This window comes from Canis lupus, chromosome 3 (assembly GCF_011100685.1).
Source record: "Canis lupus familiaris isolate Mischka breed German Shepherd chromosome 3, alternate assembly UU_Cfam_GSD_1.0, whole genome shotgun sequence".
Taxonomy (NCBI): Eukaryota; Metazoa; Chordata; class Mammalia; order Carnivora; family Canidae; genus Canis; species Canis lupus.
The window spans coordinates 13,794,706-13,810,144 of record NC_049224.1 but is presented as its reverse complement, the minus strand read 5'-3'; the positions used below and the strand labels follow the sequence as shown (position 1 = coordinate 13,810,144).

The 15,439-nt window shown below is 46.3% G+C and overlaps 2 long non-coding RNA genes across 3 annotated transcripts; one reads left to right on the top strand and one right to left on the bottom strand.

Moving 5' to 3' along the window:
• Nucleotides 1-288: 288 nt before the first annotated feature.
• Nucleotides 289-2,151, bottom strand: LOC119871101. The gene is made up of 2 exons (XR_005356656.1): nucleotides 2,025-2,151; nucleotides 289-523 (listed from the first exon to the last, which is right to left on the bottom strand). It is a non-coding gene; the product is annotated as an uncharacterized LOC119871101 (long non-coding RNA).
• An 88-nt stretch (nucleotides 2,152-2,239) lies between these two features.
• On the top strand, nucleotides 2,240-5,663 carry LOC111095348. 2 transcript variants are annotated; one of them, XR_005356295.1, is made up of 4 exons: nucleotides 2,240-2,508; nucleotides 3,502-3,540; nucleotides 4,257-4,438; nucleotides 5,402-5,663. It is a non-coding gene; the product is annotated as an uncharacterized LOC111095348 (long non-coding RNA). The 2 variants fall into 2 exon arrangements; XR_005356294.1 differs by having other exon boundaries at nucleotides 4,257-5,663.
• The last annotated feature ends 9,776 nt before the right edge of the window (nucleotides 5,664-15,439 follow it).

Below are 15,439 nucleotides of genomic sequence, written 5' to 3'. Positions count from 1 at the left end.
CCTCCCTCCTGCGCTCCTCGCAGCCTCTATATGTAAACCTGGCACTACTTGCTCTTTGCTCTCAGGGCTGGTTGGCCCAATAGGGACAGTAGCGCTGCTGTTGGTAGAAGTGAACTTGGGCTGTGTGGGATGGCTTTGGTCAACATGTCACTCTGGGTACTGGGCAGGTCACGCTGCCTCTCAGAAACCTCAAACTTTGTAACTGTCCAAAAGTTTTTATCAGAGGGCGAGAGACTCCACAGATAATATCTGTTTACTATTTCTCATAAAAGTGCATGCCAAAATTAATACATTTGTTTGTTTTTGTTTTTAATGTGAAATTGATAACCCTCCAGCTATATCTGCAGAACCCTGGAGTCCTGCGGCGCCTGGGTGGCTCCGTGATTGAGCATCTGCCTTCGGTTCAGGTCGTGATCCTGGGGTCCTGGGATCGAGTCCCGTGTCGGGCTCTCTGCATGGAGCCTGCTTCTCCTTCTGCCATGTCTCTGCCTCTCTGTGTCTCTCATGAATAAATAAATAAAACCTAAAAAAAAAAAAAAAAAAAAAAAAGGAAAAAAGGACCCTGGAGAATAACAGCACTTTCTCCCACCCTGAGTCACGTTTCCTGACAAAAATTTCGCGTGGATGTCATTATCGCCACTTCACAGTGAGAAGCTCTGGTCGGATCTGAAGTTCTCAAGAGACGGTGCTGCCACAGGCTGCCCTTCACGGCTGTGCCACAGGCTCACAGCTGGTATGTGGCAAACTGGAAGCTGGATCCAGGACGGCGTTTCCCTCACCCGCCCCAGCTGCCCAGGATGGGGCAAGCCACCTTTCATATCTGGTCCAAGGCACGCGCGCAACCCCCAGCCTGTGCCCCCCGCCCCCCACCATGGCACCCAGAGCCTTGTTTGTTTTTGCCCCGGGAGCCCAGGTCTGTCCCCTGACCTCTGACCTAGCACTGTGTGTTCCAACCACTCTTGGTCTGTCATCCTGGCTCCAAACAAAGTGAACGAAAGCTCTTCAAGCCCTGCTTTCATACTCGAGGGGTCAGTGAAAATGGGTGGTGTAGTCATGTGGCTGATGAGTCATTTCGGCCTTGAAATAACAAGTAAAATATACTATAGTTCACGGCCTAGCAAGGCGTAGCTACCAGCTGGGAAGCAGCGAGCATCAGGAGCGCCCTCTCTGGGCCACAGAGACTTGGGTTTGGGTCCTGTCCTCATACCTCAGGCCGCTTAAACTCTCTGGGCCTCAGTTTCCACTTGTGTAAAGCAGGGCTAAGCAGAGTGCCGGCTCTTCTAGGGCCCTAGTGGGCACCAGATGAGGAAAGAAGAGGCACTTAGCCTGCCGCCCGGCATAGTAGGGCCTCACCACGCTGCTGCCTGGATTCTGCGGCCGCCTGGAAAGTCCCGGAGGCTCGGTCTGTGGGTCACTGGATCCCCAGGGCTGTCCGCAATCGCTTCCACACGGCGAGGGGGCAGCCTTCCCCGGGAGCGCCTCTGCTCAGGTCTTGCAGGCCTCCTGCCGCCACAAGTGCCCACGGCTTCAGGTCGCGGACCTCCGAGGGAGGGAAAGTCACCTCATAATTGTGCCACGCGCGCGCCTGGCTCCGAAGAGCCAAGGAGCAGGCGACGGGGGCCCACGCGCCAGGTTCCCAGGTCCGCCGGAGTTTTCCGAGGTGGGAGTTCCCGTTTCTTGGATTTCTCGGCCCCGGGTCGCGGCCTCCACCCCGCCGCCCACGGACGGACGGCGAGGCTTTGCTTCCGTGGGGGCGAAGTCTTTCGAAAGCGGGGAAAACGCCTTCGTTTGCTGTCCTCCCGCGACGTGGGCAGGTTCTGAGCGATTCCTCGGGGGAGCCGGGCCGCGACCTCTAGCGACGTGCACGGGGCAGGAGGTTAAACGGGCGCGTTCGCGGCGGGTCTGTCAGCTGGGAACTCGCTGCGCAGCCGGCACGGGCGGGGGCGACCGTGACACCCTCCTCCCTTTAAGAGGCCCCCCTGGGCGCCCCCCTGACCCCCGGCGCCCCCCCGCCCCCCGTATACCTGGACACCGCGCGCTCTGCAGGGAAGAGGGGGTCGCGAGTGCCCTCGAGGGCGGGGGCCACCGACCGGGCGTTGCTGCTCCTGCCGCCGCCGCGGGCCCGCGCTGCGTGAGGGGGCGCCCGGCAGGGGGCGCTGCGCACCGCGCGGCCCAGGCTCCCGGGAGGCGGCGGCCCTGGGGCCTCCGTCAGAGGCTCGAGGCCCGCGGGGCGCCCAGGGCCGAGCGAAGCGTCCTCCGGCCGCCTCCCCGCCGGGTCGGGCCCGTCTCCGGGCCCCAGGGGTCGCTGCGACGCCTCAGACGCTCTTTGTGTCCACGGCGGCCCGCGCTTTGGGCCCGCGCTTGACCCCGGGGCACCAGCTCTATTTGTGCTCGCTCAAGAGACTGCACTATCTCAGGAGCACTTTTATCTTTATAAACCCACTCGTGACAGATTTGTATTCTGAGATGTTGTTGTTGTTGTTGTCGTCGTCGCCCTAAGCTCCGAAAGTAGGTTTGCCTGGTATATTATTTATGCGTCCCAGAGCGCGCCCTTTAGAAATTCAAGGGAAACTTGTAAAATGTTATCCTGGAGGGAAGCCCAGGAGGGGGTTGTTCTTGCAGCGGTGACTTGGTCTGAGGGGAGCAAGAAATGCAGTGAGGAGGGGGTGTACTGAGGGGACCTGCCCAGAGTTGTTGTCCACCCCCTCCAGCACCTAGAAAAAAATGGAGATGACTGGAGTTGATCTGTTCTAAGGATTTTTTTTTTTAAGATTTTATTTATTTATTCATGAGAGACACACAGAGAGAGAATGGCTGAGACACAGGCAGAGGGAGAAGCAGGCTCCATGCAGGGAGCCTGACGTGGGACTTGATCCTGGGACTCCAGGATCATGCCCTGGGCCAAAGGCAGGTGCCCAACTGCTGAGCCACCCAGGCTGCCCTGTTCTAAGGATTATAGCAGAATTTTGGTATGGGGGGAAGAGACGCAAGATGGGGTTCGAATTGGAGAGAGAACAGATCTGGAAGGTCTGAGAAGGGTTTGAGTTAAGTGAACAGGGAGTGTGAATGATGCCCTGGGCTCACATCAGGAGAAGCACCTGAAGAGAGAATTTGGTAACTTGCCAGGAGGGGGGAACCGGAAAGGCTTTCACCTGCAAGAGCCCGGCGGGGAGCAGCAGCTGGCCTGGCCTTGAAGTACTGGGGTAGCCATACAAAGGGGGTTCTCTTACCTGCCTCTCGCCAGCGTGTTCCTCTGACTCTTCTCCCACATTCAGAGGGAAATAGATTTGGGAGAAGTTCCCCACATCCTCATTCCTGGCCTTGGCTAGTTGTTTCTCCAGGATTTTTCCTATAGGTGTCCGATCCCCTTTTACACCCTGTGAAATCACGAATCTCAATCTTTCCCCTAAGGCTTCTCCTACAGAAGTCTCTATGTCTCATTAAAGTTTTTGTGTTTGTAGTTATGTATTGCTTCTGGTTTTTTATTTTTGGTTCCTGTAGGTTTTTGCTGAGAAAAATGATCTTTGGAGCCTGGAGAAGGTAGGGAATCTGTGGTTTCTCTAGATTGCCCTTTTCCTTCCAGGGCTCATGGGAGGGGGGGGGAGGGGTTCTGTCCCATGGACTTTGGCTTTAGTGGACTTGGGTGGGGGTCCACAGGAAGGGTGTGAGTATAAGCACTGAGCACTTCTCAGGCACAAGGACATGGAGGTTTCAGGTGAGTCAGCAAACAAAAGCATAAACACTTTGAAAACCAAGTCCAGCAGAGTTTATTTAGCTTATTTCAAATAAACTCACCCCCATTCCCACCCCTTAGGGCACACACGAAGAATGATGCTTGTATGTGTAGTATATTCTCGTGGATATATGCAGTGTCGTGAGTAATTCTTAGCTTGTGATGTAAATTCTATCCTGTTCTTGCTCACTCAGAGACATGTTTTGGAGTTGAAAATGAAAGAATTCGGATTCTTTATAAGTTTGTGAAGTTTTTGTGTGTGTGTTATGTGGGAGAGGTAACAAATGCAAATGGGAACTTTGCTAAGAGATGAGGATTGATCCTGATTTATCAGGGCAGTAGATAAGAACAAGGCCAGAAAATAACAGGTATTCACACAAAGAACCATGCGTTGGTGTGGCGTTTTTACTACGTGGCCTTTGTAGAATAAATAGGGTGAATTCACATCATTTTGGAGAATGTGAAGCTAGGACTTGTAGAGGGCTTATGTGAATTTTTTTTAAGACCATGGTATATATCACAGGTGTACTGAAGATTCCAGCTGGCAGCTCATGCCTTTAAACACCTCATGCCCTTTGTGAGGTGAGTGGGGAAGACCAGGTGCAGGCCTGATATGTGCCTCATTCCATTTTCGGAAGGGCTGAGGTGAGGCGTCTCCTACAAGTCAAGAGGGCCAAGACCCTGGCCACGTCCCCCAGTGCTCAGGTGAGTGTTCTTCTCTGAGTGCTAGTATCTGATGGGTCCAACATTTGTGAAACACGCTGGCCAAGAGGCTGGCTGGAATATTGTTTGGCATTCTCAGGTTGACAGAACTGGTTTTATGTAATTTGAGAGGTGTGTGGCATGTGAGCCAGGCTTTTATCACTCGCCCCCTTTCCCTTCCTGGGAATTGTTTGTGTGGCGGAGATTTCCTGTCTGTATTTTTAGTGTCTCATTCTCCATGGTTGCTCAAGTATCCATGGCCATGTTTTACTGACTCACGCAGATTCCCAGATGCCCCTGATAAAACTGATGGCTACTCAGTGTGGAAAGCCCAGGAATTGTCCCATAGCTTGCCTCATTGGGACAATTATTTGGGGAAAAAAATCTGGTTTTTCAGAAAACAGGGTTTTGCAGATAGCTTAGCTTTCAGAATGACAAGTTTTGTTAATTAGCTTTCTTAATGCTGAAGCAGAAGAAGGATATATTCTGGGGTAAAGCAAGAGGGAATGGGTACAGCAAGTATTCATACTGCATTTTTTCCACCGTCCCCTCTCCTTGCTGCTGCTTTCAGGCCAGCTGGAGTTCCCAAAGCCCCGCGTCTGTGGGCAAGGCTGCGTGGTGAAAGAGCTGAGTCACAGCTTTGCTTCTCTATAATTATAAATTTTATCACCTCATCTGACATAGAGAGGGTGTTGGTTGGAAATGAAATACACATTAGGAATAAGCTCTTTAGAAATAGAAAAAAAGAGAGAGAGAGAAAAAAAGCAAAAACAGTAAAAAACAAAACAAAACAAAACCCAGCTTTCACAATGTGAAGGCTTTTTTCCACTAGCTAAGGTCATGAAGAGACAGAGGAGTCATTTCCCCTTCTTGCCCATAAAGTCATGAAACTTAAAACATCAAAATAAACAACACTGTAAATTTCTTGTCCAACCCTCTTCTCATTATTTTGTTTCGTGTCCTCAGAGCCCAAGTTTGGAGAACATACCTTGTCAGCTGCCCCCACCCTATCTTTTCTCCCATCTTCTTTGCTGTTCTCTCAAGACCTTATTGGAAATCACTTTAGGAATGAAGTCTTGTCTCCCTAGGAGATGTCGTTTTATGGTATGTCATCGTGCTTCCGAAACTTAAAAATTGTTCTTGAAGGGTGCCTGGGTGGCTCTGTAAGTTAAATGTGTGCCTTTGGCTCAGGTCATGATCTTGGGGTCCTGGGATCAAGTCCCACATGGGGCTCCCTGCTCCGAGGGGAGTCTGCTTCTCCCTCTTTCTCTGCCTGCCACTCTTCCTGCTTGTGCTCTCTCTCTAATAAATAAATAAAATCTTAAAAAAAAAATTTGCCCTCGGGTCATTCTCTGTGTACATCACATCTCTAATAGACTGGAAGTTCTAGATCAGAGGCAGTGCCTTCCAATGCCTCTTTGTTCTCTTTGTGCTTCTTTCTTCCATGGGGTGGTCTTTAGTATGGGGAGCATCCAATCTCAAATCTCTTTTCCAACTTTGACCAACCAAGCTCCCACCTAGCTAAGCTAAGGACAAACTCCCTTTCCAATCGCATCCAATCGTGTAAACAGCCCCCCCAAATAGCCAGGACATGCAAACCCATAAACTTTCCTAGTACACCTCTACCCAAATATGACCTTGTTGATACCATCTCCTTTTAGAGGACAGATCCGGATGTTTCTGTTGCTTGGTTGCTATTTGCCACATGCTTCCTGGACAGGTTTCCAGGTAACCTTAATGGTTGTGCTTCTGGGGAAGGAGGAGTAGAAAATAATTCACCTCTTCAGTAAGTGGTTGTAAAAATATAACAGCATTTAAAAGCTTTTAAAGAGCAGCCCTCTCCTTCCGGTGGCTCGGGCCCTGTTAGCTTTGCGATAGGAGCCCCCATAGTGCTTTGTGCTTGGCAACCTCTGACTTGGACAGAAGGCGGATTTAAAGGCCAGAAGATTGATTTTTTTTTTTCCCCCAGTAGAGAGCTTTCCATGAGGGGTGTGGGAGAGGAATGACTCTGGGGAGCAGTGGTCAGTGAGGCTTACTTCTCCATCTGCTCTTCATTCATGGGTGAGGCTGAACAAGCTTCTTGTCTCGACAAGTGAGTCCCAGACCACAGAGGGAAGCAGTTCATCCTGGGGGTCCCAGGGTGATGGGGCACCCAGAATTAAGAGGTACGGACTGTCTGTCACTGCCTCTCCTCCCACTCGCATTCCCATCAAACCTTGCAGGGCAAATGTCCCCAAATTGCATGTGTGTTTTGCTTTGATGTGGCCACAGTGTGGCCACCCAGGCTTACTCTGGTGCAGCTGGAGCCCATGGTTCAAACTAGGCCTGACTGTCCAATTTCGGAAATTGGGAGGCGTATTCCCCTCTGCCAGGGCTTGGAATTTACCTTCCCTAGAGCATTGAGTAAGAAACTCATGTTTATAAAATCCCAAGCCCCAAGATTTCTTCCTGTCAGGGCTAGAAAAGAAGTAGGCACATAATGTCAAGCAGACCCTGCAACTTCTGTCCCTCCATTCCTGCCCAGCACAAAGTTACCGGGGGAAAAACAGGTCTAGGTGAGGAGAGGGGGTGTATTGGTTGGTTGAACCCTGAAAATGGAATTTTAAAATTGTCACTGCAGATCAAGTCATTAAATTTTTGGTCTGTAATCTTATTACTTCCAAAACTATTTCTAAAAGCTATATATAAAGTCCTAAAAAAACTACACTGTATCTCAAATGCTCTGTGTAACATTTTGTTTTGTTTTCCCCTAAGAAGTGCTAATGTAAGTCCTCTAAAAGATGTACACTCTCCATGTGCTTTATTTTTTGTGCAAATATATATATATAAATATATATATTTAATAAAGTTTTTTTAAAATCAAGCACTCAGTACTTGGCAGTATCTAACAGTTGCTAAATCAACTCCAAATCTTCTCTAGGTCTCTAAATCAACCTTTTGGTGTCACCTTGAGCTGAAAGCCACTTCTGCTCAGCAGCCATGTGCCCATCTGTGTTGATTCTCATGGACATACTGATAAAGAGTTTATCCACCATGATGTGCAAACTACTTCTTATGATTTAGAGAGAGAGCTTGGTTACACAGCACCTCCTAGTTCTTAAAATTAAAAATATCAATGTCCATTTTATATAATGGGACCTAATTAAAATATGCATGTAAGTCTTTTATAAGACATGAGAGGTGTGGGTCGTGCAATATTCTATGGGTGAAGACATAACCATGTATATATTTTGGTGTTCATCAACTCCATGAAAATAAACTCCGTGAAACTCCATGAAAATAAAAATTCCAAACTACCACCCAAAAAAATGTCACTTGGCTTTAAAGATGGAAAGTAGTGAGTTTCTACAGTTTCCAATTATTTGGGCTGTGCAAGGTTAAAGCGAGAGGAGCTGAAAAGTTCACGTTAAGGCAGCTTGAGGCTCACCTAGTCCCACATTTCCAGCAGGATCGAATTCTCTGAGTCACATCAACTCTGGGTGGGAGATTCACTGAGGAGTGGAGCAGGGCAAAACCCAGTCTGTGGGATGCTAGAAGTAGAGGCAAATGGTTAGAGTTCCCACAAATAAAAAATAGTGAGATTCATTCTCCTCCCACCCCACCAGACACAATTCAAAATAGACTAGTCAAAATCACATCATCGTCATGAAAAATCCTCCCGTGGTCATTACCTGGTTTGTTAAAATATGTTTAATTTTTCCTTTCTCTTTGAATCGCCACCACAGTAAGCTCGTGCTTGATCTGCCCCTTGGCTACCTTAGCAGACAGCAAGGCGGGGCGGTTGTGGGGAAGGGCAGCTATGGAGGTGGTCATTTGAGAGAACGTAGGGCTCTAAGCCAGAGGGTCGTGCTCCTGCCCAGCCAACGGGGCAAACAGAATAAAGACACAGCCCCAGCAAGAACTCTCGAGTGGGTGGATTTCAGAATGTGTAGAACAGCTCTTCGTAGGTCTCAAGCACTGGGTACTTAGTTTATAATTTGCACACATTCATTTTCTGGCTGGAAGGCTGGAGGCAAACAGACAGCTCATTAGGAAAATAACCGAAGAGCTAAATATAATGGAGGAAGTAGGCAGCAGCTCCCAGACAGATGAGCATGGCTCATAGTCCTTCACGGAGATCAGAGGCCAACCCAAACCAACGTGTGTGTCCCTCAAAGGTCAGCCATCCAGGGCTTTGTCAGACCAGGAAGGGAACAGTTTCAAAGGGCCTTTTGTGGAACACGCACAGCTCTGGCCCCTGAGATTCAAATCAGGATCTGGAAACCTGTGTGGCAACTGCTCACACGCACAATGCTTAGAGACCAACGGGGCCCTCCGTCGTCCTTTTTGTTGTTTGTTTTTTTCCCTTTTTATGAGCACCAAGCTTTCCCTGTAGTTGGATGAGAGATCATAAGAAACAAAATAACCAAGAGATGTAGTTATTTACTTATTTTTGAATAAAGCCAACATAATCTTCATTGGATATTATTCAGAGAACTATATAGGAAATGGATTTAAAAAACATTTAAAACATCATTATTTGTATCATAGGTCCTGTTGCCTTGTGGGTAATAGAGTATACGTGTATAATATTTCCATATATGGGAACAAAAACCCAACCTTTGAAAAGATAAGCAAGAAACTTGTTAAAAATGGAAATACAACTTAAAGTAGATGCTCAATGGCTTTTGACTTCTACTTTGCTAAATCCTATCTTCTCTATGTATTATCTTTTCTTTCACTTAAAATGGCCAACAATTCTTCTCTGGCCTTTTCTATCTTTGGTGAGTGTTAGAAACAAACAGTGAGGAACAGGGAGTGCTGATGTTTACTGTTTTGCTTCTAGTCTCTTTTTCAGTCAGTACATAGTTCTTGTGTGTTTTGATTAGTTTTTCTCAAGCAGGACCCTCAAGGGCTCTGGGCTTTTCAGATTTTGTGTTGTATGAAGCTCAGACCTCAAGAGAAGAAAGCCTAGTGCCCTGCCCTGGCTCATGCCCCACTTTCTAAGCTGGGGCCCATGGCTGGTCCTTGTTCTCTGAGTTACAGCTTTTGTAACTGTTGGCTGAGTTGTTAAGGACATTGAAATGGAATAATGACTATATAAACCCTACTCACATGTAAATTATGTGCTATTATTAGTAAAGTTACTATTTTATCCCAAGACAGAGGGCCACTGGCAGTCATTCATTTGTTATACAGTTTTCCTTTTATTCCTATCATTCCATTCTACATGTTTTCCCTTCTATTTCTGTCCCTGGTTGCCTTCAAATTTTATAAGTTTAAAATGATGTCATCATTATTGAGCCATGCCTCTGAGTCAGCCACTGAGCATATGAATCAACTGAAATTAAGGGAAGAGTCATCTCAAGTCCAGTAGGACCTGACACTGTGGAGTCAGCTTCTCTTGAAGACAAAGAACCATCTTTTGTTGTAAAGTTCTAATTGAAACCCTGAGTCAAAGGAATAAGCTAGAACTTCTAGGGCAAAGAACCAGGGAACTCAATAGGCAATAAATGAAGAGTTGGAGGAATTTACAAATAGCCGCAGAGGGCAGTTTTGAACCTGTAGGCCTCGTAACCTATAATCATTCTTGAAGACAAGAATATCATAATCTCAGCAAGCTGAATAAAGGAGACCAACCAGCGAATCCAGCCTGTGGTTATGCAATGGCTTACGTTGCAGTTCTGAAAGCTTGCTGACAGCAGGTTCTCTCTCTCTCCACCCTTTCATTGAAGTTTCTTGACCCAGGAGGGTTGAACACTTATTAGAAGCCCATGCCTAAATCAGATTTCTTAAGCATTAGTCATTATCATTTGCCATATTCCTATTGGGATGATGTATTTATAAACCAGCAACTCAAGTTCTCTGTGAAACCCTAGTGCGGGAGTCTCAGTCTTTGGTTTTGAGCCATGGCTCTGTTTGGAAGTCTGGTGGAGCCTGTGGACACTTCTTAGAGTGGCGTTCTTGAAAGTCTGAAGCAAAATACATAGAATGCTAAGGAAACCAATTATATTGAAGAATATATTTTTAAAAATACTTATTTATTCATTCATGAGCGACAGAGAGAGAGACAGAGACACAGGCCGGGGGAGAAGCAGGCTCCATGCAGGGAACTTGACATGGGACTTGATCCTTGGTCTCTAGGATCATGCCCTGGGCTGAAGGTGGCGCTAAACCGCTGAGCCACCTGGGCTGCCCTTGAAGAATATTTAAAAAAAAAAAAAAATGATATAGGGCGCCTGGGTGGCTCAGTGGTTGAGCTTCTGCCTTTGGCTCAGGTCGTGATCCTGGAGACCCAGGATCAAGTGCCACATAGGGCTCCCTGCTTCTCCCTCTGCTTGTGTCTCTGCCTTTCTCTCTCTCTCTCTCTGTCTCTCATAAATAAATAAAGAAAATATTAAAAAAAATTAAATGTGTGATATAGTAATATAGGTGCTTCCTTATTAATACATTAAATAAGATCTGGTGGGTTCAGTAAGCGTTGCACCTTTAAAGCAGGGATGAATGTTAATGATATTTCAAGGTGCTCGTAGAACTAATGGTGACAAAGTCATTGGGAACTATTGTGGTTTGTTGCCTACCTTCATAATTAAAAGAAAGCTAAATTTCAGTTATAGGTTAGTGAAAATAGGTATTTTTTTTCCCATCCTAATTTATAGACCCCTAAAATTTATCCAAGGGCTGCTTGGGGGTTTGTGTGCCCCAGGATAGGCACCCCTGCCAGAGTGGCTTCTTTGCTGTTGGTTCAAAGGACAGCCACGGATACTACGAACAGCATGACTTACATCTTCTTGGTGTATCTACTTATAAAACCCAACTTCCCCAGCTCATTCCCAGATGGCATATTTCTATTTAATGGTGAGAAATGAAGGCTAAATTCATCTGGGAAGTAGAGACAACATATACTTGTTTTGTGCTTTTGCTACAGTGACCAGAGAGTCCTACAATAGGGAGCCAAGATTTTAGAGTACTTGACAAAATAAACTCTTCGGTTCATCTTGACTTTATTTTTATTTATTTATTTTTAATATTTTATTTATTCATGAGAGACAGAGAGGCAGAGACACAGGCAGAGGGAGAAGCAGGCTCCCTGTGGGGACTCCGTCCCAGGACCCCGGGATTACACCCTGAGCCCAAGGTAGATGCTCAACCACTGAGCCACCCAGGTGCCATCTTGACTTTATTTGAGGGTTTCCAAGCCCCATAGGAAAGCCGAGGAGGTTAACACAAGGGTGGGCTAACAGCCAGACAAAGGGGAGAGAAGGCCCATCATAAGATACGACCTGAAAGTGGGAACTGGAAGAGGCAAGAAATGTCAGCTCAGGCATCCACATGAGCCTGGGTTGGGCATTCTCCTAGAACTCCAGCCCCCAGGCCTGGGCAGCCACAGAGTATGGGCCGAGCAGGTATTTTTACCGGTTTCACAGTGAGCACATATATAGTCCCACCCCAGCATGTGTACTTACTAAAAGACCATTGCTTGGTTTGGGAGAATCATTTGTTTTTATGGAGGGGGTGGCTAAAAGAAGTCAGAAATGTACCGATATCCACAATTTGGCGATATCCATATAGAGTGTGTGCTCAAGGAAGCAAAAGAATAGATCCTAGAAGGAAGGTGCTCGATTTCCTCTTTTCAGTGACGTAGTTTTAAATTTCATCATCTTTAGGAGATGTTGCTACTATGCTTTCTTTTAATGTGTATGGTTTTTGCAGCTTATGTTAGCATCGACCAAATTTTATATACGTATGTAAATAGGTGCATGTATTATATATGCATGTATGTATATAAGTGTCTGTGTATACAGGTCTGGTCTTTGTTTTCGTTATGAGCAGATGCCTGGAAAAGCACCCCTTTTAGAAAATGAAATAAAGGCTGTCACCCCAAAGGGATGATACCTGTATGCTCCTGTTCACTTGTTCGCTCCTGAGTCACCATACACAGCATTTCCAGACAAACGTCTAAGAGAGTGACACATACTTTGATAGTGGCTGAGTCAATGCTAGGTGAAGGGACTGCTTTGAATAGAAAAAGGGAATTCGAGTTGGGGTGGTAGGTTTAGGCAGTGGGGAAATGAGCTCAGACACAAGAACAACAAATGGTGAAAATAACTGCTTTTCTAAAATGGTGACGGATGTGTGGTCTAGCTAGTAGACGGGCCTCGGGGTGATGGCCCCCACTGCCAGTGGCCCTGGGAGGTGTCCCGGGGTGGCCTCTGCTGCAGGCCGAGGTCTGGGGGCAGCCGGCGCTCCTGGTGAGAAGCAGGTGCTTTGGGGAAGCGAGGCCCAGCAGGCCTGTGGGTGCTGTGCCCACGCCACATCTTCCACAGAGGCCTAGGGGTGCCCCGTGGCATTCACAGGATTTGTCTTCATTTCCAGGTTTCTGAGAAGCGTGACAGACAGTCTCACTTAGGCCCCAGCGCAGTGGTCACTGGGTTTGGTGGCAGCCCTCCAGCTGCGATTGAAACATCCTCTGTGCCCGTGTGGTGACGCAGGCCCGTGGGATCCTCCCGTTTTCCCTGCTCTGTCAGGGGGGTGGGGGTGGTTGGTGGGGGTCACAGCTAAATTTCCAGCTGTGGTCCTATCCAGGGACATCATTTCAAAATCTAACGATAGGAAATAGACATGAGGTTTCCCTAGAACTGGTCTTTGCAGAGTTTTAGATGGAATTGGGAAACATTTAGGGTCCCTTGGTCCCATGAAATATGTGTTCCCTGCTTTTCTTTGCAGAAGCCGTTTCCTTCCTAGAACATTTGAAAAACCATGGCACACAGCGTTCTGGGAGCGGGGGAAGGATTAAGAATGACCTTTAGCTGAGGAAAGAGGCAGCACAGCTACAGGGGACTCTGACCTATTTTCTTCTTGTGTGTATAATGTTGCGTGTCTATGGAAAACGCTGGCAAGGCCCCAAGGCAGCCTCAAGCAGACTGTGAATATTCTCAGAGAAACAGCCTTCAGTCGATAGGGAAACTGTCTAAATACGCAGCAGGGTAAAACCCAGTTCAAATCTATTAGAGGTTTCTCCCCCTCGAAGGAGGGCTGTGATTTCTTTTTGAAGGATGGAACATAAGGTAGATGTTATAAGGTAATGCTGTTTCCTTGAGCTGGCTATTCCTTAACAGTTTGTGGAGCACTTTCATGACGGCCTCTTCTGATTTTTCAGAGATAGAGTTAACAGGGCAATGATGCAGTTAAGAATTACACAATTACATAGCAGATAGAATTACCAAGGGGTTAAGAACACTCATCTTAGACAAAACCCTTCCTATGTGTTAAACAGTTAATATAAAAGATGCGGCAATTAAGGGATGAAACATGAACAGAGTTAATTTGGCAAAAAAATAAACATTTATGAAACACCTATTGTGACCCTGGCACTGTGCAGGGATCCTGACTTGGTTCTTACAACAGGTTGGTAGTATTGGGTATTTTACCAAAGGCAAAACTGACGGTCAGAGGAGTGGTTTCATCGAAAGAGCATAGTAATTGTACAGTCCAAGAGGTGAGCCCACATCTGTATGACTCCGAAGCCCATTGTCTTGCCATCATGCCACCCTACCTCAGGTTACATAGGTAGTAAGTACCTGTCAAGGGAGGCTGGAAAGAGCTGAAATGCACCTTTTGGGTTCCAATTAGAATTCAAGGTTTTCTGAAAGTAAGTGTTCTCAGGAGTCCAGGTGATGCTCTTTTACTTAGCACAAGAACTGAGGGGGTTTGCTCTACATTGCAGAGAAGAGAGAGGATGGTCAGACAGATGGAAGGAAGTTACCGGGCAAGACATGTTTATTTCCCGAAATAGAATTCCTCTTTAGGAGGTGAGGCAGGGAGGATGAAAAGGTGGCAGTGGCAGCCAGCTTTGTTGTGGTTGATTGATTCAAACAAGCAGCTACAGATAAACATCAATAACCCAACAAAGGATCAGAGTGCTGGGTGTCTCCACCATGATCCTTATATTTTGCTTGGACCATCTACTCACTCGAGAGGTCAAGAGAATATGGCAAATATGGTTAAAAACTACTGAAGCCCAGTAGAAACCCAGTTTGAAGCCTGCCATTGCTCCAGCTTACCCTTTGACTCCTCTCCGTAGTTAAAGCAAATAGCAAATCAGGAGAGAACTGCATTCCCTTTAGAGCAGGATCTATGTTTTCAAGTAGACGTGCGTCCATTATTAATAACAGCAAAAGCAAATAAAAATAACAAAAATGAGCAAAGAAACTAAAAAAAACCAAAGGGCAAATGAAGAATAATACTCTGAAGAAGAATTATACTAGAAAACCAGAGAATTTCAGATGCATATTTGTCTGCAATCCCAATTTTAAAAATCCACAAGGTCTTTGTGAAATAATTCTGAAGTGAAATATAAGATCAAAGAAGAATAGGCAAAAGACAAAGTAAGCTAACATTCATCAGTGATGAATGGAATCGAAGAAGGTAATAGAAATGAAGATCACATCAGAACAGATGTTGTTGAAAACATATTCAGTGATGCAGAGGTCAGACTACAGAGAATAAAACAGCATTAATGGCGAGGGATCCCCAAATAAATAAAAAGTATAAGATGGACAGCCAGATAGCCAGCAGCCAGTCAGCATATGGGATGATAGTGTTCCTGAAGTAGAGACAGAACAAACAGAGCAGAAAATAAAACTATCAAAAATAAAATGAAAGGAAACACAACAGAAATAAAGTCGGGTCTGACTCCGCACACTGAAAGAGATCTTAGGGGGGAAAACCTGTAACAGAATAATCAACACGAAGACACATACTCAAGTTAGTTGAACTTTAGGGACAATATAAGACTCCCATGGGCATCTAGGCAGAAAAAGCAGGTTTCCTACAAAGGGGGAAAGAAGGCACTGACCTCAAATTTCCCATTGGAGACATTTAATTATGGAAAAAAGTGCGCAACAAAATCTGGTTAACTCTGAGATGAATCAAAATAAAGTCTCAAGAATGGGGAAGGCTTAGAGTCAAAGAATTGAGGCAAAGTCTTGAATCCATTTAATTATAGAACTGAACTGAACACAC